This window comes from Acomys minous, assembly GCF_964271855.1.
Source record: "Acomys minous genome assembly, chromosome: 14".
In the NCBI taxonomy this organism is placed as follows: Eukaryota; Metazoa; Chordata; class Mammalia; order Rodentia; family Muridae; genus Acomys; species Acomys minous.
In genome coordinates, this window is record NC_140496.1 from 54,946,279 (window position 1) to 54,966,197 (window position 19,919).

General features: G+C 45.9%; 1 protein-coding gene across 1 annotated transcript in view; it reads right to left on the bottom strand.

Moving 5' to 3' along the window:
- LOC311583507 (uncharacterized protein) overlaps positions 1-9,579 on the bottom strand; it is a gene marked incomplete at its 3' end in the record, with an annotated part of 74,340 nt that extends 64,761 nt beyond the window's left edge. Inside the window, exon 1 of the mRNA XM_084757173.1 lies at positions 9,281-9,579. The remainder of the gene's footprint in view (positions 1-9,280) is intronic.
- Between the last annotated feature and the right edge of the window lie 10,340 nt (positions 9,580-19,919).

A 19,919-nucleotide genomic window follows, 5' to 3' on the forward strand; every position in this document is an offset into this window, starting at 1 on the left:
TGCCTGATACAATAGATATCCTTCAAATGGTTGTTAAATCCTTTCTTCAGATCTCAGAGATCTTATTTTGACATATTTGAATTTTTTTTCAAATAATCTGTACCCATTCCAGAAGTTACCCTTGCCTATTGCATCACAGCACATAGGTTCAGGTACACACTTGGGTTGGGTGTCTATCAAAATCTAGCATCTAGTTAGCCTACATCTCTGGGGAGTGAGTTAAACTAGCCCCTTCAGGTAAGACCTAAACCTTGACTCAGTTATCGCTAACTCTGGAAACTTCTGGAGTCGGACTGCCTGGATTTAAGTGACACATCCTGAGGCTGTGGCTATCATCTACTATTTGTAAGATCTTGGGCAGGACGTTGGCATCCTCAACTATGAGACGGAAGTGTTAATAGCAGTGATGTATGAAAAAGCTTAGCTTATGTCCTCTTTCCTTCTTGGAGCTTTTGTCACTGTTTTACTTTGTGAGTTGGCAGTGCTGGAGGTCAAACTTAGGGGTTTGTATAGCTGGACAAATGTTCTGTCACTAGGCTACATCCCCAGCAGCATTGTTAGTGTTTTCTCATTCATAAAGTAGAAACACAAGTCTCTCAGGATTGCTCCAATGAGTCAATGATGTAACAAGTGAAATTTCATTCAGCGTATTATCTCATCAACATCTCCTTCCTTTCTGTGTATTAGAGTAATTGCTACAATCAAACAATGACCCATTAATGCCAGGTAATGTATTACTCTAAATATATGATCCTACCTAATTTAATTCACATTACAAAGTATTGTAATAGTTTCGATTGTCCATATTTGACAGGGGAGCAAAGTGAGTTGGAGAGTGAATAAACAGTCTGAGGCCACATCACCAGTTCCATTCAGGTTGTTCAGAACATCAGATAAAAAAGATCAAGACCAGACTAGGGAAGCCTAGGGAAAGTCACATGGGAAGGAAGTCCAGGCCCAACTCCCTATGGAGCTGGTCTTCATTTCCAGGGTTACGTTTGCTTTGTAAACTAGCCTCTGGGATCTGTGTCAACATGTGTTCACACTCAACATTCTTGTTGTTTAACAAGTGTACAACACAGTATCATTCATCTAAGAGCTGGGTCTAGCCCACTTGTGTCTCCCAGTCTCTTTCTTAGTTATGAATTTGCTCTTCTTCTCACGGCTTTCTTATCACAGTGATAACCAATTATAATCAATGAAAGATTTTAATTTTTAATAACCTGGTTATTCTTAACTTAGACTCATAATGGACGTACATTAGATATGGTAAATATGTTGTTGGCAGCTCCACAGGATGGAAGGGAGCCCTTCCAATAGTTTCTACCAGAAAGCCTCTCTGCTTACATCAAACAGAAGTGGCCTACGCCTCTCTCCTCTATAGGCTTTGGGAAACCTTCGAACCGTTGAACAACCACAATCACAGATCCACCAGGGGTTATAAGTGTGCCACCAAAGAAAAGAGAAAGGGGGCTAACTGCATTCTCAGGAACAAAGGACTGAGAGAACAAGAAAACTACAACTGAAAGACCATGAGCCAAGAAACCACAGAGGGGGCAATGCGGAACCTGGATGTGAGAGTAAAGGTGAGTCTAAGAAGCAACAGTCAGCTGTCAACAGAGAGCTATGAAATTAAAATATTCTCCCATAATCCAGCTAAAAGTCCAAGGCCACCGGGAACCAAAGGAGATGGAGAATGGCAGGTAGCTGTCCCTGGAGCTGGCACTGTCCTGCAAAGGCATCCAGTTCTGGCTTCCACTTGTCGGTGCGTATCCTCACCACGAATGGCCCTCGGCTTGAGGAACCTTAGGTGAGTCAGTTCTTTGCAGCTAAAAGCCCTTGTCCAGAGGGTTCTGCACTTACACTCATGCTTAGAAAACTAAAGCGTACACTTCCTTCTTTATTTCTGATGGTTCAGATGTCTCGAGACCTCGTGTTCACCTTACTGCTTTGTGATTGTGCAGACTTTCTAGGGGAACACCCTGTCTTTAGCTACTGCCTATTTATCAATAAATGATCCCACAAAGAGTTAGGCAGCAAAGGTAAGCCACGCACTGAGCACCGGAGATTCTTTGACATAAAAATAAAACTCTTAGTAGGAACTACAAGGCTCAAGAATGAGAAACTAGAGAAACAGCCTAGCATAAGGCGAAGAAAGATTCGGGCAACGACTTTGCAACATTCTTTTACAAAAGAATGATTACCGCAGGAGGCATTTTCTTTCTTTCTTCTTCTTCCTTTTTGCAGCCCTCCCTGACCTTGAACTCACTATGCAGCCCCCGTTGGCCTTGAACTTACAGAGATCCATCCACTCTGCCTCTCCAGGGCTGGGATTAAAGGTGTGTGCCCCACCGTACTCAGCTGGTTAAGTTATTCATAAGATGTTTTCTTGTCCTTTTTTGTGTGTCTATGGTGTTTGTGCACATACACCTGTATATGAAGGTGCGTTCGCCCACGTATGTGCATGTAGAGGCTGTTTTTTTTTTTTTGAGGCAAGGTCTCTCGCAGAATCTGAAAAGGAACCTGCATTTTGCTAGATCTGCAAGCCTAGGAGATCTGCCTGTTTCCATACACCCCACCCCTCCCCCACCCGCCCCAGCCCAACTCTGGAGTTACAAACACATGCCACAAACACATGTCTGGCTTTTTACTTGGGTGCTGGGGATCTGAACTTGGGTCCCTAGCTCCTCATGGTCGCATAGCGAGCACTTTACCCACAGATCCATCTCCCCAGGGCCACAATAAGCTATTTCTAATGCAAATTGTTTACTCATTCGACAACACTGATTTGTTGCTTGTTCTGTTTCACCCTGCCCCGGGCATTAAGATACGAAGACTGAAATCTCATGCCAACCCTTGAGGATACAACAGCCCAGAGAGGTAGGCGGTACAGGGCTGCCTAAGTACATGCCCACCCTAGGTGCGGTAGTTTGGGACTAAGGAGTTTCCTCGAAGAAATGCCAGGATAATTCCTGATGACGTATGAGGAGCTGGTTTGGAAAAGATAACATAGAAGGCAGTCCAGGCTGAGGGACCCTGGGCCCTGATATGTGACTTCAATTCCCGCGTCTTGAGTCTGTGCTGGCTTAGACACCTGAGTACATCTTGTGCTTCTATATAGTAAACCGCCAACCAGCCATCGTGAGAGCAAACAAGCTCTTGTCACTTCAGCGTGCTCTCCGTCCACAGATAGCCAGCCAACACCCATGACAAAGTCAAGCATGCCTAGATGACATAATGGCTGCTTCAGGGACCTCAAGCTTTCCTTCTGTAGCTGCTGGTGGCATGGCTTCTTCCAAAGGTCATTGAGGGCAGTTTGGGTCCTGTATTTCTTTTTCAGAGAAAAGAGTGATTATGCTTTGTTGTTCTTTTGCGTGAGTGCGTGCGTGCGTGCGTGCGTGCGTGCGTGGTGTAATTGTAAAAGATCTCCAAAGCTTTAGACTTCAAGGTATTTTTAATCATCAAGTGCGTAACATAAAAAGCACTTGGTAACTACTAGGGATCATTGAAACGAGCTGAACAACAGTGATACATAGAATGCTTTTGTTTATCCCCCTGTTAGCATCCATCAACAGCTAAATAGTCTACACTTGTTTACAGAGTGCAACCGTAGCGCCTAAAACGTTTGCTGATAAATCCATTCCAGCTTCGCCACCTCTGAAGACCCTAACATATTTCTGTTATTATGTACATTTTAGGATGATCATGAAATAAACAAGAGATTCAATGTTAGGAATTTTAAACAACCCAGAATAAAAGAATAAGTGCAACGTAATTAGACACACTCTTCAAAATCCCCTTTCTGAGTTCGAAAGTAATTATATCTTATGCACTATATATTTATTCAGATAAAAAAATTAAGACCAGTTAAAGAAGTTGGTCTGCTAACTGTCAACGCAGGCCTAAAACGACTCCCCTGCTACAAGTGAGATGGTATTCCTAAAACAAAGCAGACAAATTTATTCTGGAGTTCTAAAAATGGCATTAAGAGCTATCATGCAAAAATTTTTAAATTATATCTTTCAAAGGTTTATCCGACTCTGAGTGGATAGTGTTTGAAATGACTTGCAGAGGTGATAAGATGAATGAAGTCATCATTTATTCTCCAGTTTTTCTGTCTGAATCTCAGCCACCGTTCAGCTTGCTACTCACACCCTAAGCTAGGTACGTAGTCTACACAGGCACACACTTGGCAGCAAGTCTTCCACGAGAAGAACCTCTGTGCATTTCGTATGATAAAGACTGCCAATAGGCCTGCCATTCCCCCCAACTCCAGAGCAGAGTGTGAAATGCATGGTGTAAAGTCAGCACTACAGTGGCTTAAACTGGTCCTTTGCACCTTCAAAACAACATGTGAACGCAACACAAAAGGGACAGCATGGCTGCCATAAGAAACTGCGTGAGGACAGTGAAGCTGAGGGATGCGCCCAGTGCCCGTCCATTTTAAATTCATACTTACTATACAGGAAGATGTGCATTCAAAATAGCTTATTCTTTTGAAAACGGTTCTTTAGCCTCTTGCACATGTGCCTGCACGCTGACTGACAAATTCTCTTGCAATCCATAAATTACAATCCCACTCTTTCCTAACATGCTTTCACTACAAAATGTCAATATAGTTTGTATGTATGCAATCGCGTTATTCTATATGTCCACAAAGCCCACTGCACTTTTAATTTGGCAACTGGAGCTCCTGAATTGGGCCTTGTGTAAATGACTAGACTGTCACGTTAGCCTATTCAGAGGGTCAGAAAAACAACTGACTAGCCTTGCTGAAAGGGATCTCAGAGATGATTTCGTCAAGATCCTTCACTCCAACAGGAATACAGAAGAGGACAGGGATTCTGTCAAAATCAAGGCAAAAGCTGGTATAATGTGCTTTATAGAAAGCATGTCATTGTTAAGTCAGAACTGGGAATCCTTTTCTAAGATCAATTAACTAAAACTATTTTTTAAAATCTGTAGATTTTTTTTTGTTGTTGCTGTTGTTTAAAAAAAAAAAAAAAGCAGGAGGTGGGATACCCAAACTCAGGTTATTTCTGGCCTGTCACCAAGGACTCTTCCATCTGAATTACATGGCACTCGACTCTCTGAAGAAATGACCTAACACAGCGGCTCTCAGCCTTCCTACTGCACGACCCTTTCATACAGTTCCTCATGCTGTGGTGAGCAGTCCGTCTCCCCCCCTCCCCACCGCCGCCGCCCAACAACAAAATTATTTCGTTGCTACTTCATAACTGTAATTTTGCTACTGTCATGGGTCGCAATGTAAATATCTGTGTTTTGCCATGGTCTTAGGTGACCCCTGTGAAAGGGTCGTTTGACCCCCAGGAGGGTCACGACCCACAGGCCGAGAACGGCTGGCCTAAGAGGAGCATTTAATTGGTTAGCCACCTCACCCTGGGTTGCCTTGTGGGTCCTTGGCAGAGTCCCAGAACCTTACTTACGTATAACCCAAGGTTAACAATACTACTTAACTCAGAGAGCTGCTAAAGCAGAGGACTAAGCCCCGGTCTTAGCGCGCACTAAGTTGCCAAAGCTTAAAAGAACTGCAGAAAGCGTCTATGTCGCATCTTATATTTATGTCTCTTGTGGGGAGAGAAACCACAAATTCCCTTCTATAAACCTCCACGCAAAAACAACATTTGTGGCTAATGAGTTTCGGCAATGGCCTGCACCCGGGGCTGGGTTTGTCTGGAGTGGGCCTACAGGCACTTGCGCAAGTATCTGTACGTGGAACCTTTTAAAGTGTCCTAACAGCCTTCACTTCTGTTCTCTCTTACTTAAGAAGGACCCGTGTCCCTGCTCGCTGGCGCCTGTAAAGTCTGTCTTCCACCCAGGACCTCATTTTGTTGATCTTTCAACTGCCTACTCTCTTTGGGGGACTCTACCAATGCCAGTTCCAGCTGCCTCTCTCACCGGTGCCGTCACAGTGAGCGACACCTATAGGAGGAGTATGTCCGGAAGCGGTCAACGACATTGAACCGAAGGCCTAAACCACAGGTTCCAAGCGCAGAGATGATAGTCTTCTGATTTAGGGTGACACATCACCGCGGAACAACGCTGGGTGCGTGGAAATGACTCCCGTTTTGCCCATGACGTGACTTAACCACATTGTCTGTGGGTTCCCGAGGCGTGGGCACCAAGCCTGTGCTCTATGTGTGTGTGGGCGTGTCTGCCTTCTTTTTACACCATTCGCCATTAAAAAGAAGAAGTAGCAGAAGACTGACAGCCTCAACGACAACACTACCCTGAGTGCAGGAGAAAGTACAATGGAGCGTGCCAAGCGCCTCCTTGGAACTGACTGGCACCACAGGTGTGTTCTCTCCAAGGCAGACTACAAAGAGGAAGTTGGGGGGAACTTCTAATATCACCAGCTCAGTAAGAGTTTAATAACCTGACCCCAAATGGGTTTGGCTGAACTTTTTTTTCCTTTTTTTAATAAGATGTTGCCTTATAGTTAGATACCTGGCTCTGCTGACAGGGGTGGGGAAAACCATTTTGTTGCAGTACCGTCTTTGGAGTTCCAAAATGACACTGACAGTGGTGGAGTTTCCTGCACCTAAGTCTTTAGTATCAGCCCAGGAACCATGGAAGAAGTGACGGGAGACAAGCCTTGCTAACCACAGTCTTCCAACACCGACGAGGGCTTAACAGCAAAGGGGCTAAAGCAAATGTGAATCACCCGGATCAGGAATGTTATATAGGCCGTCTCACAACAAGTGTGAAGTTGTTAATAGTACGAGTGTAAAGGTTAGCAGACTTTATTTGCGTCTCTGTTGTACTGTGTACAGGGTGAGGGGAATTGGGGGAGGGGGGAGGCAGCCATTTCCTTCAGCTATTGGGATCCTTGGCTCTGTGAGCCTGGAACAGGGGACCTCAACCACAAAGACACCCCCCCAAAAAACCAAAACAAACCCTGACAATTTGTGAAGCCAGTAACTTAAACAGCCTTACGCTGCACCCTAATGCGGTGGTTGGTGTGGCTCATATTGACACGAGTGGACAGTGCCTGAGGATGGGCACCTTGCTCTTCCCTAAACCTCGGTACACTGACACAAATCAGTGGTGTGGCCGATGTCCTCTGCGCTGTGTCCTGTTGTGGCTGGCACAGGGTGCTTGCTGAACCCAGTGCATTGAGTACAGCAGGGAAAGATGCTTACTCCTAAGTGTGGGAGACCAAGTGTGGTGATGAGGTTGGGGTGGCTGGGCATGACAGCCTTCGCTAGGCTTGGGGCCCTGCAGTTCGGTCAGCTTCACCAAGCACCCTCATCCAAAGCATGACAAGTAATCTTTCTTCTCCCTTCTAGTTCTGAAGTGCCAACATTAAAAAAAAAAAAAAGAAAGAGAGAAAGAAAAAAAAAATTATCTGGACCCAGAAGCTTGTCAAAAACAAATGATAGCTAGGTGAAAACCTAGCCTTCATGGCAGATGATGATTAAGTCTTAAAATATAAAACATTAAAATAGAATAAAGAAGTTCTGGGGCCCTTGTGCCAGGTGGAGGCCCAATGCCTTTCTCTCATCTTCTCCCACACCCAGCAACAAGGTTTCCAGGCAGGCCTCTGGGAAGAGCATAAACACTCCTAGCCAGGGGTGGCTCTTTGCCCAGATTCTGGGCTATCACCGACCACCTGAAACATTTGAGTTAGGATAGAAGGAGTCGCAGCCACCCAGACTTCTATAGATTTTTTTTTTAACAAACAGTAAGACAGAGTCTCAAAAAGACTAAAACCAGGCAAGCAAAACCCCCAGAGAATTTCAAGAGGGCTTTAGCCGAGAGGCTTCGTGGAAAGGCAAACGAGACCCACAATTCAAAAGCATAAGCAGACATTTTTTTTCCTTTCAAACAAACATGCGAAAGATGGATATTAGGAGCTGGTTTCAGTCTCCTCCCAGTTCTCAAGACGCCACTTTAAAAAGCAAAAGGTTCTATCCACAAAACCGCCAGAAGAAAAAACAGCCATCCCATTCTTACCCTCCACACTGATATTTACTCTCCGATAAATGGCAATTGTAAATAAATCTCATTTAATCTCTAAAAGCCGCAATAAAAATCTTTAACCTCCAAGGTAGTTTACAAATGTGCACGCACACCCTGCCAGCACCAGAAAACACAAGGTCTTGAATAAAGGGCTTTAACGGGAGACACGTTTTTTCCTCTGAGAATCTTATATTGACCTTTAAAATATATATATGTATGTATGGAGGAGGAGGAAAGGGGGGAAACCCAAGCCCTCCCACCCTATTCTCTGTACAAATCGGCCAATAAATCTAAGGAAAAGACACAAGAGAAAAGGACAGAAGCCAACAGGTGGAAAGGGGGTTTTTGTTTCATTAGAAACGGTCAGACACTTGATCTGGGCTCGAGAGTCTGTTTGTCGCCGGGTGTCTTTAATGACGGTTTTATCATCATGACGCCGATAATCAGGAATAATGGTCACACTTCTACTTTGTGATTCCACAGCATCGCCAGCCTGAAGATTTCGACACACAATTACACGCACTGGGCTGATGTTTGGCTTCATCCCAGGGAGGGGTGCAGCATCCCCAATCAGCTCTCCTGCTTTCGCAGATTAGGTAAACTGAGGCTAGGGGGCACCCAACAACTCCTTTATAGTGTCTCGGAGCAGAGAATTCCCCGAAACTGGAAAAGTTTGTGGATGTCTCGGGGCAGCCCTCTTGCTCACCCTTCTGGCTGGCCATGCCGCGCTCTTCTTCAGAGTCTGGACTGGGTGATAAAGACTGGGGGTACCTCCCCTTCACTACGAGGCACGCCAGGGCAGTGTGTGGGAGGTCCACACACACACCCAGACCCACAGGCATACTCGCACACACAAAGCGCCATGCAATCTCTGCAGTCCCTCAGTAAAGCTCCAGCCAGCCTGCGAATGCACAGTGCGGAGCTTGCGAGGCCTCCTTGGGCTCCCAGCTAGGGCTTCTCTGAAATAGGGCTCTGCCCTTCTCTTCCTCTCTTCCAGGCTCCTCTCCCTCTCTCTCTTTTTTTCCCTCCCACCCTCCACCCTCCCACCCTCCTCCCACCCCTCTCCTTCCATCCCTTCTCCCCCCCACCAACCCAGAGGCGCAGATCGTGTTACTGGGGTTCCCTGGAAAGAGGGGCCATCCCCAGCCCTAAGCGTCTGGCAAAAGACTTCAGGGCCACCGCAGCAGCTCCGATCGCAGAATCCGAGCGCTTCTCCTTAGCAGCGCAGGAATGAGACCCCCCACTTCAAGGCACAGGCGAGCACGCTCGCCACAGAACGAATTGTTAGAGCGCTTACCTTTTTCATGAGCACAGATTCTGGAGAATCACTGCAGAAACCGGAGGGAAGTGAAAGAAGACAAAAAAGACCCTTTTCCAGCAATCCCTGGCCTCCTGGTATCAAGACACCAGGACAACATCAAAGCAACTTAGGGGGAACACTTTAGGGGCCTATTGTCTGCTCTGGTCTGATCTGTTTTTCTTCTGCCTCCCCCTCTTGCTGCGGTGACACTTGGTACGGCCCAGGCATTCATGCCAAGTAGCTTTCACACATGGAAGCTTGTCTCAAGCAATTGCTGACAAGCCACAAACAAGACATTCTCCCTCCCTTCTACGCACCCCCCCCACTCACCCCCCCCCCACCTTTTCCTCCTTCCCTCTTGTCTCCCCTCCTCCTTCCTTCTGAATGCAAACTAAAACTCTCCAGTGACAGGCAGGCTTGCAGGCTTGGCCTAGCTGCTCACGCAGACACACACACACACACACACACACACACACACACACACACACACACACACTCGCACAGTCACACGCCAGCAGCTCGGCTAGTTGCTCCTACACTGGTGGAGTTAAGAGACAGGAAGGGGCCCTGGCTGAGTGGGGGGCAGGGAGAGAGAGAGAGAGGGAGAGTAAGATCAGAGGAAGCTGAGCCCTAGCAAAATGGCAGTAGAGAGGTGAGCCCTTGGAAAGCCAGCAGTGGCCACACACGTGCGCACACATACAGACTCAGACGCAATCTGAGCTCAAGAAGAGTGGGGGTGGGGTGGGGGGAACGACCCAGAAGGGAAAAAGCCAAGGACCATGAGCTTGGAGTTGGGGGAGTGGGGAAATGGGGTGGGGGACCCAGGACTGATCTTAACGTGGACCAGGATAGGTGTTTTTGTTGTTTCTTTCTTTCTTTCTTTCTTTCTTTCTTTCTTTCTTTCTTTCTTTCTTTCTTTCTTTCTTTATACTTCTTCCCTGTCGTTCCCTGAAGGATTTAGTCCTCTTATCATCTAACAGGGCATAGACCCAAGCCAGTGATTAAAATAAAATCATGAAATGTGGAAATGTAGCAGTCAACTTCATTGTAGGTTCAACTTGGACCCAGCTTTTTTTTAAGTGAAGCACACCCCCCACCCAAACCCTGGAGAGCAACAGCAAGGAGCATAGTAAGTAGTGTAAACTCCGAGGGCTGTGAAGTATGGTGCTGAAGTTACTGATTGCTAGGCTGCTGGAATTTACGGAAGGTGGGTAAGAGCTGGGGGGGAGGGGCGTCTGGGTGAGCTGTTTTCTAGGAATGAAGGGGAGTGAGGTAGGATAATGAGGCAGGCTGGAAGCAAGCAGGATCGTGATTGGTGTGGAGGGAGGAGGTGGGAAATGGCATGGGGGGGGGGAGACTAAAAAAATAAAAAATAAAAAGAAGAAAATCTGGAAGTCCAGAGACTGAAACACGAGGAGCAAATGAGATGGCAAAGAAAGGCGCAAACTGTGAGAAAAGGACTAACAAAGGACGTGAGGGTTTTGCAGGAACTCAGGATGGCTGGTGGACAGTGCGAACAGGACAGGGCACTGTTACTTGACTCATATCGCCTGCAAGTTATGGTCCCAGGGTGAGGCCCACACGGCTGTCCTGGTGAACCATGGCTCGCTCCCCACAAGTGTTCAGCCCGAGCTCTGTTCTGCATGAAGGTCGCTTCTACCCCTTACCAGATTCTTCTTCTCCAAAATGGAAGTTGTGTGGACACAAATCACACACACACACACACACACACACACACACACACACACACACACCGACAGGCACAAAGTAAGAAATAAACAATGACTTTTCACACACTTCAACTTAGCTAAATGGCTTGTCACTGGCTGAGACAATGACAAGGCTTCCCTGTCCTCTTATGTCCGTGCCCTCCCCCCCCATCTCCCCCCCCCCCCCCCCCGCTTCGCTTGCTCCCCATTATTACTGACCCTGGGAACTGTGCATTTGGATTCCAATTTACAACCATGGCGGTGATAGTAATACTAATGACTTTTATGGAATAGTGATTTGATTCCCAACATCTTTCCAAGCATTTATGGTACGAAGTCATTTTTGTTAAGATCATTTTCACTTAAAGATTGTATCTCTTTGTTGTGTTTGAGACAGGGTCTCACTACAGCTCTGGCTAGCCTGGAACTCACTATGTAGATCAGGCTGGCCTCAAACTCACAGAGACCCACCTACCTTGCCTCCTGTGTGCTGGTGTTACCATGACAGGCAGCAACATATGTGTGTGTGTACACATATATACACATACATGTTCATTTACACACACACGGCACAGATGGAACTAGAGAGATGGCTTACTGTTAAGGGCTCTGGCTGCTCTTCCAGAATATTGGGGTTCTATTCCCAGCACCCACGTAGCTGACAATGGTCTGTAACTCTAGGTCTAGGGTATCTGATGCCCCTAGTGGTCTCATTGGGTACATGCGTACATATGCATATACCACTCCCCTTCTATACATTATTTTAAAATAATAAAAATAAATGCCTTTTAGCAAGCAGCTTAGAGAAGGTGAGTGTGTCTAAGGCCACAGAGTAGAGCAGGAGTGGAACTAAACCGAGCCCCGTGTGCTTCTAGGGCCCCGGCATACCCTGCCACATTGTGCCCTCTCGCTAGAGGAGCCCACATGCTCCACGGCACCTCACACCCAGGCACACCGAGCCCCACTGGCTGTCCACGCAGGGGCGCTGCTTCCTCCTGGGCCTAGGCACACCGAGCCCCACTGGCTGTCCACGCAGGGGCGCTGCTTCCTCCTGGGCCCAGGCACACCGAGCCCCACTGGCTGTCCACGCAGGGGCGCTGCTTCCTCCTGGGCCTAGGCACACCGAGCCCCACTGGCTGTCCACGCAGGGGCGCTGCTTCCTCCTGGGCCCAGGCACACCGAGCCCCACTGGCTGTCCACGCAGGGGCGCTGCTTCCTCCTGGGCCCAGGTACACCGAGCCCCACTGGCTGTCCACGCAGGGGCGCTGCTTCCTCCTGGGCCATAGGTCTGGATTCTCTAATTTCAACCCCGGGGAACTTAGGATCTCTTCTGCACTTCTAAGTGGGGATGACTCACTGTACACAATGAGGCCTCCCAGATAATAATTGCATAAAGGGTCACCATGACCTTCAGAGACCATTCGAAGATGGCCCTGCAATGGAGAAAAGCACCTGAGACCAGGAAAGCTGTCCAGTTTTAAACAAAAAAAAAAAAATTTTTCAAAAATGTAAAAAAAAAAAAAAGGAAAAACATCTGCGAAAGTGTGGATGATGGTGATGACAAAAGTTGACACATGCCCATGCACATGCAATATAAACACATGCACACACATATGTGCAGACAATATAAACACATTCACAAACACAAAATACAAATGTATACATACATAATACATACACACGGACACATATACACATGTATGCATACATACACACATGTACAAACATACATGCACATACAAGTATACACAAAATACATAGAAGCACACACATATATCCATATTCATATATAAACACACTGCGGTGTACATGCACACAGACACATATGTACACATATGAAACAACTCCAGAAGGGTTGAACTCCCACTGCTGGTTTTCTGGACCATGATGTTGAGGCTTTGAGTCTGCATAATTTGTTAAGGTGACTGAGTGAGGAAGTGGTGCTCAGATGCGACCCTGGCCATCTTTTAAGTACCACTGTCTTCCCATTGGACTTCAGTTATAAGAGGAAAAATCAAAATTCTGATGAAGAGAAGAGGGGAACCACCGTGACTCTACTATCTGGGTCCTTTTTATCTTGTGATATCTCTACTAAGCAGTGAAGAAAGAGAGCAGCATGTTTTAGGGCCCTTGGGAAACCCTAACTGCCCATTCCTTCCACAGTCCCTCCTTGCAGGGACGGAGTGTACTGAGCCTGAACTGATTCATGGAAGCTCCAGGTCAAATATCAGAGCCTCCAGTTCCGGTACTTCCCCTGACAACTCCAAAGAGAAAAAGGAAACCCAAGGGGGTGCATGGACAGCTCAACGCGTGAGTGTTCCCAAGTGTGTTTTACAACATCTCCGAATACTGAGTGTTGTGCAAAGGCAAAGGGCCTGAATTCTTGGCCAGAACAGGGTACTAGTGCCCAGATGGCTGGTCAGCTGTTCCACCTGCCTTCTGCCCAATGGGCATTGGTTACTTTATTTCATTTCACCAGAGAGAATTATCACCAATCACAAATGTATTTGCACAGAAAACAGTCTTTTTAAAAATGTAAATACCTGTGAAGAAAGTAAAGCAAATTAGCCGTTCATACTTTAGTGTGAATTATCACATTACTCTACCTTCCTACGAATAGCTAGTTCATATCAAATAGCCATTCAGACTATAGGAACAAAACAGGGAAGCAAGCAAAGGCCTGGGAACATAGCCTCTGGGGTAAGACAGCTCTAATGTGGAGGGCATTCAAAATTACAGAAAGACATATCCCACTCTCCACTCAAGTGTGGAGAATGTTCTGACCATTGGCTAGATCTGGGTAGGGGTTTAAGTTTACCGCTTGTATTGTCCTTGGCTGGTGCCTTAGTTTGAGCAGAATCCCTGGGCTCAAATCTGCCTATCATAATGTTCTACTTGTAGGTTTCTAGAACCCTCTGGATCCTTCTACTTTGCTATTCTCCCATGCTTCTCTCATCCAGAGTCTCAATGGGATGTTCTCCCCTCTGTCCCAGTTTCCTGGTAAGTGAAGGCTTTCATGGGACATGCCCCTTGGGCTAGTATGCAGATATAAGTGAGTATATACCATTTGAGTCTTTCTGCTTCTGGCTTAACTCACTCATTATGATCATTTCTAGCTTAATCCATTTGTCCACAAATTTCGGGAATTCCTTGTTTTTAATAGCTGAGTAGTATTCCATAGTGTATATGTACCACAGTTTCTTTACATTTCTCACATTTGACCATGTCCCCTGGAGGGGGAGACCTGGTGGCACTCAGAGGAAGGACAGCAGGTTATCGAGAAGAGACTTGATACCCTATGAGCATATACAGGGGGAGGTAATCCCCCTCAGGAACAGTCATAGGGGAGGGGAATAAGGGGAAAATGGGAGGGAGGGAAGAATGGGAGGATACAAGGGATGGGATAGCCATTGAGATGTAACAAGAATAAATTAATAAGAAAAATTATAGAAAGACAAAGAACACTATGGGATGGAATAACCTTTGAAAAGCTTCCAAGCAGACAAGCTTTTATTTGAAACAAATGTAGCTTGAAAAGTTGAAGGGTGGGAGTGCCAGAGAAATCCCTTGGAACTTGCTCTGGGTACCCTAACCTTGAACTTGTGGCCACCCCAGGTCCACCTGCCAAGTGCTGGTGGCTCAGTTAGCATCACTAAGCCCTAGTGGCCTTGGTTGACCTGAGGAGGAAGAACAGGAGCTTTATCTTTCTCCATTTCCTTTCTGGTTTTGTATCTGGTACAGAAAAAGGGTTCCCCTGGGATCACTGTGAGACTTGAGTCTCACTCAAAACATGGGGAAATCCTTGGATTTCTAAACATCCAAGTTTATAAATCAAAAAAAAAAAAAAAAAGAAAGAAAGAAAAGAAAAGAAAAAAAGAAAAAGCCCATTCATAATTTAACACCTACCTACCTAAAAAGAATGTGGGTGTCACACAAATGAGGCTTCTCTCTCCTCCACATCACTGGAAGGAGAATTTTCTGACAAAAAGAAGAAAATCAAGCAGAAAATTAAAAAAAAAATCCCAGTTTTACCAAGCTAAAGAAGCAAGTTAGAAGCAGACAGGACTAGAAGCCACATAATAGTCATATGTCCTGACATTAAGTGGGATGTATTATATAGAAACAGTATATGAAATAAGAATGCACCTAAGGCCTGGCATGGTGGCATATGCCTTTAATCCCAGCACTGGGAGGCAGAGACAGGTGGATTGCTGTGAATGTGAGGCCAGCCTGTTCTACATAGTAAGTACCAGGGCAGCCAGGGTTACATTAGTGAGACTCTGTCTCAAGCAAACAAACAAACGAGAACACAACTATAGTGAATGTAAGCATGTTTTTGTTTTGATTCCAAGTGTGAGATGTGGAACAGACTTGTGAGGGTTGGTGCATGATGTTTGTCCACCTAGAAATGGAACTGCCTCATGCGGGGGCATCATCTTTGCCAGTTGCAAAACATACTGTACGGACTATGGAAAGAGTATAAGCAGTCCAAATAGCAAAGATCAATCGCTTTTGCATCGCTTTGCCTCGCTTGGCTGTTTGTTGCTACCCTTTGAGATGCTCCCAGAGAGAAAAGCTCCAGAGAATGTTTTTAGCCCCTGGTGGCTGAAATTGTGGCCGCTTTTGCTGAATCGTTGGTTGGCTGTTTAACGTGTCTGCTGAAATCCTGACTACAAAGAGTGGAATTGCTCCAAGGAACAGAGTCTAAAAAAGTCGACCCCTCCTGTTCCCATTAACCTCTGTTCTCTCCTATCTAGGGTAGGTGGGGTGGAAGGGAGGCAGAGGTATTAAAGAACGTCAAATAAAGTAGGTTTTAAAATGACCACAGCCTAATACTGCCTAAGAGGGCTAAGCCGAGCTGCCAGTAGACACACTCTTTGCACAGACCATCTCACTTAATCCCTACAATTCTTCCTTGTAAATTAGAGAACTACCAACAAGGACACACTCTAATGCTTTGTGTCTGAAACTTGGTGTCTATGATTTTGGATTTTAACTACCCAACCTTTCTAAGCTTTGATTTTTTTTTCCATTTGTGAAATGAAGATATTAATAGCACTTTCCTTATGGGATTATTTTAGGGATGAAATGAGATAATGAATGTATCTGAAAGGTTTAGCTCAGTGCGTGGCACAAATGAAGCAACCAGCAAATGTTCGATGTTATTAGTGTTCAGCCCGCACGGCCACACAGTTCATAAATACTAGGGACTCATACTGGGCTCTGTTCAACCCCCACCCCCGATCTTTACTGCTATTTTATCTTGTCTAAATTGCTATTGATTTCGGTGACTAGAGGCAGTTGAAGAGACCTTAGCTCCTCTCTTGAATTCTAGTCTAAAAATGTAAATATTCAAGGAAAATATTTTCTATGCTGTGTCTTAGAGGAATGATGCCAGTAATTCAAAAATATTCCATGAAAAGGCCCTGAAAATTAACCCTCAGAATTCAATTGCCTGAGAAATACATGAGAAGAAAATTGTGGGGTTTGCTTTGTTTTGTTTTTTGGTGTGTGTGTGTGTGTGTGTGTTTTATTTTGTTTTGTTTTTTGTGACAGGGTCTCTCTGTGTTAGCCCTGGCTGTCCTGGACTCACTTGTAGACCCGGCTGGCCTCAAACTCACAGTAAAATGCCTGCCTCTGCCTCCCAATTGTTGAGATTAAAGGCATGCCCCACCACCCCCAGTGAGTGTGTGTGTGTGTGTGTGTGTGTGTGTGTGTGTGTGTGTGTGTGTGTTGTTTGTTGTTTGTTGCTGGTTTTTGAGACAGATTTTAGTAAGTGTTGAACTTATTTTCTCACATGAGGGGATAGAGATGAGAGCCATACCCAAGCTTTAAGAATACTTGGCTTGGGCTGAGCCCCGAGTGTTTCTATCTCTGTTCTGTCTATCCCTAGGCCTAGGCCTAGAAACTTTTAGCCTCTGCACAATCTAATCTTCTGTAAGCCCAGACTTCAAAAGCTTCAGCTTTTAGCTTCTGTCTGGTGACTTAGGCCTAGAATATTTTTAGCTGAATAAGCTCACCCTTTGTAGCTTTTTCTGAACTTTATCTGGCTGGTTCAACTCAGCTGTCCTGGCTCAAACTCCTCTCCAAGATGATTGATTCAATCTGGCTTCTTTTGCCTTCTCACTGAATTGCTCTGCTTGGAAAAATTGCCTCTGAACTGCACTGGCTGCACAAACTGAACGGAACTGCACAAAGTCAAGTGAACTGCACTGAACTCTCTCTATGCGCTGCCCTTAAGGAGCCTCTCCTTCCTGTCTGTTTTCTGAGAGTTGTGCAACCTATCTCTGACTCATTCTGTCTAATCTTTCTCTGGTTCATCACTTTGCCTGTCCCTCAACTAGACGATGTCATTGTTTGGGATTAATGGTGTATACTAAGGGTATGTCTGTATTACAGCTGGATCACACACACGTAGGTCTTTGGAGGTGATCCCTTGCCAGAGTAACCATGTTGTTGGATTAAAATACCACTATAGGGTTTCTCTGTGTAGCCTTAGCCATGTGGTTGTCCTGGAATTTGCTCCATGGACCAGGCTGGCCTTGAATTCAGAGATCCACCTGCTTCTGCCTCCCGAGTGCTGGGATTAAACATATGCACCACCACCCAGCACAAACTCCTTTTAGGCCTTACAAATTATTGTCTCGTCTTCTCTTCTTAGTTAAACTATGCATCAATAAAGAGCATTACAAGAGGCTAAAAGTGGTGGTGTGGAAGGAAGAACCAGGTGTTTGGGTAACGAAGTTACAGTGTGCCTTTTCTAGACAGTTAGGAGATAGAGAACCATGGTTTATATGGATAAATAAATTGCTCACTGGGTGTTGGTGGCACATACTTTTGATCCCAGCACTTGGCAGGCAGGTGGATCTCTAAGTTCAAAAGCTGGCATGGTCTACAGAGCAAGTTTCAGGACAGCCAGGGCTACAGAGAGAGAAACCTGTCTTGAAAACACACCATAGACAGACAGACAGATGCGCGTACACACACACCAAAAAAACCTGAAAGAAAATGTGTATTAAGGAGATGTGCACACCAGCTCCAGTGGGAAAAAAATCTCCGTCTGGGTAAATGAACACAGCTTCTCCATTCTTCCTCAACTATGACAACTCAGAACAACCTCACCCGGGGTAGACTGGTACACCTGCCAGCCAACAGATTCAACCTTAACAGACAGAGAGATCTGTCCAAGTCATGTTTGGTTGATTCATGCAGGCTAACAGGTAACTAACGGTAATTTGGAGTTTGCAAATTTCAATCTAAGATAGGTGTGCTTTCATACACACAGTCCTCTGCCTAGGAAGCCCAGCCTCAATGACACAACATGAAGCCCAAGCATGAAGCTCTTTACATGTTAATATGCCCAAGGTGTACGTACAGTAAATAATACAATAGGCTTTTTAGTGGATCAGAAATGCCATTTTGTTATTTTCTCTCTCCTATGAAAGGAAATGTGGAAAACCCTGAGAAAGGTTTATAGTGTTAACAGAGGCAAGGGTGGTGCACTCTAGAACATACCACGTTCGGCATGACCTGGGTTTACAATCTCCCTTCTCTGAGACCTGCTTCTGTGTGGCTCACAGCTCATCGGAGCAGAAAGGCGTGGCAGAGCTACCAGAGGGAGCAACTGGTTTTGGTAAACAAAGCCGTGTCCCAAAGAGAGCTGATCAGAGGAGTCCAGCAGGTCTGGGGACAGCCAGAAAGGAGACTAGCTGTCTTGGCTGACCTTGGTCATGAACATGAGCTTTCAGCAGCTCTGAATGGGCACCAGGACTGAGGTATGACCTGAGTCCCTTGTGCCTCTCAGGGCTGTTCAGAAACAGCTGGTCAGGTCACTTGCTACAGCTAAGTGGTCTGCCAAAGTCCTGAGTTCAACTTAACATCACTGAGATGGGGACTTATAGGGGGATTTCCTACCAGCCTGGCTCAAGGGTTCATGTTATTCTGGGCTATAGAAAAGCAAGGAGATAAAAGCTCCCAAAATATTCCAGCCGAGTTCCTAGTTCCTCGGGGCCTGAGGTTGCTTGACCTTGGGACATCCAAAATGGAAAGGATGCAATTATCTCTGTGAAAGACAGTTTAATAGCAATAGAAAAGGGACTGAGGCCAGGAAAAGGAAATTTATCTTTCATATCACATCTTTTGCTCAGCAATGAAATGTGTATCGTTCATAAAGATGAAAGATACATTAGAAGTTGCACCGAAGGCGTTGTTTTGAATTTGTTCAGTGAATGCTTGCCTTCTCCTCCTGTTCAAAATCGTTCTGCCAGGAGCACATTGAGTAAGGTAGTGTCCTGGAGAGAAGGGAGGATAGGGAGGGGAAGATGGGGAGGCAGGAGGAGGAAAGGAAGAGAGAGGGAAGACGATGGGAAGGGGGGGAGAATGAGAGGGAGAGGTTCCTTTGTGCTCTTCCTTCCTCCCCACTTGAGTCTTGAGTCTTGCACCCAGCGACTGCCAGGCTCTGTGTGACCCCCAGACGATGCCTGACTGAGAACCACAACATACAAAGAGTCTGTGGCCTGGCAAGAATTTAGGGAATTTGTTTCTAGCACCAGAAAAGAGATTCAGAGAAATGAGGAGAAATCAAATTTTCATTCTTCAGAGAAGTTTGGGGAAATGCTTCACTGAGCTTGCAGGTGTTTGATATAAACATTGACAAGTCAGGGGGTTTCCACAAGACCCTGCCCTTCCCACTGAGAAGGCATAAAGGTCAAGTTAGGACATTGCTTCCAGCAGGGCACGGCACACCTTTAACCCCAGCAGAGGCAAGCAAATCTCTTGAGTTTGAGGCCAGCCTGGTCTACATAGTGACTTCCAGGACAGCAGGGTTGTTATACATTGAAACCCTGTCTCGAAAAAACAAAAACAAAACAACAACAATAAGGAGAGGGAGGGGGCATGGGGAGAGAATGAGAGAGAGAGATTGTTTT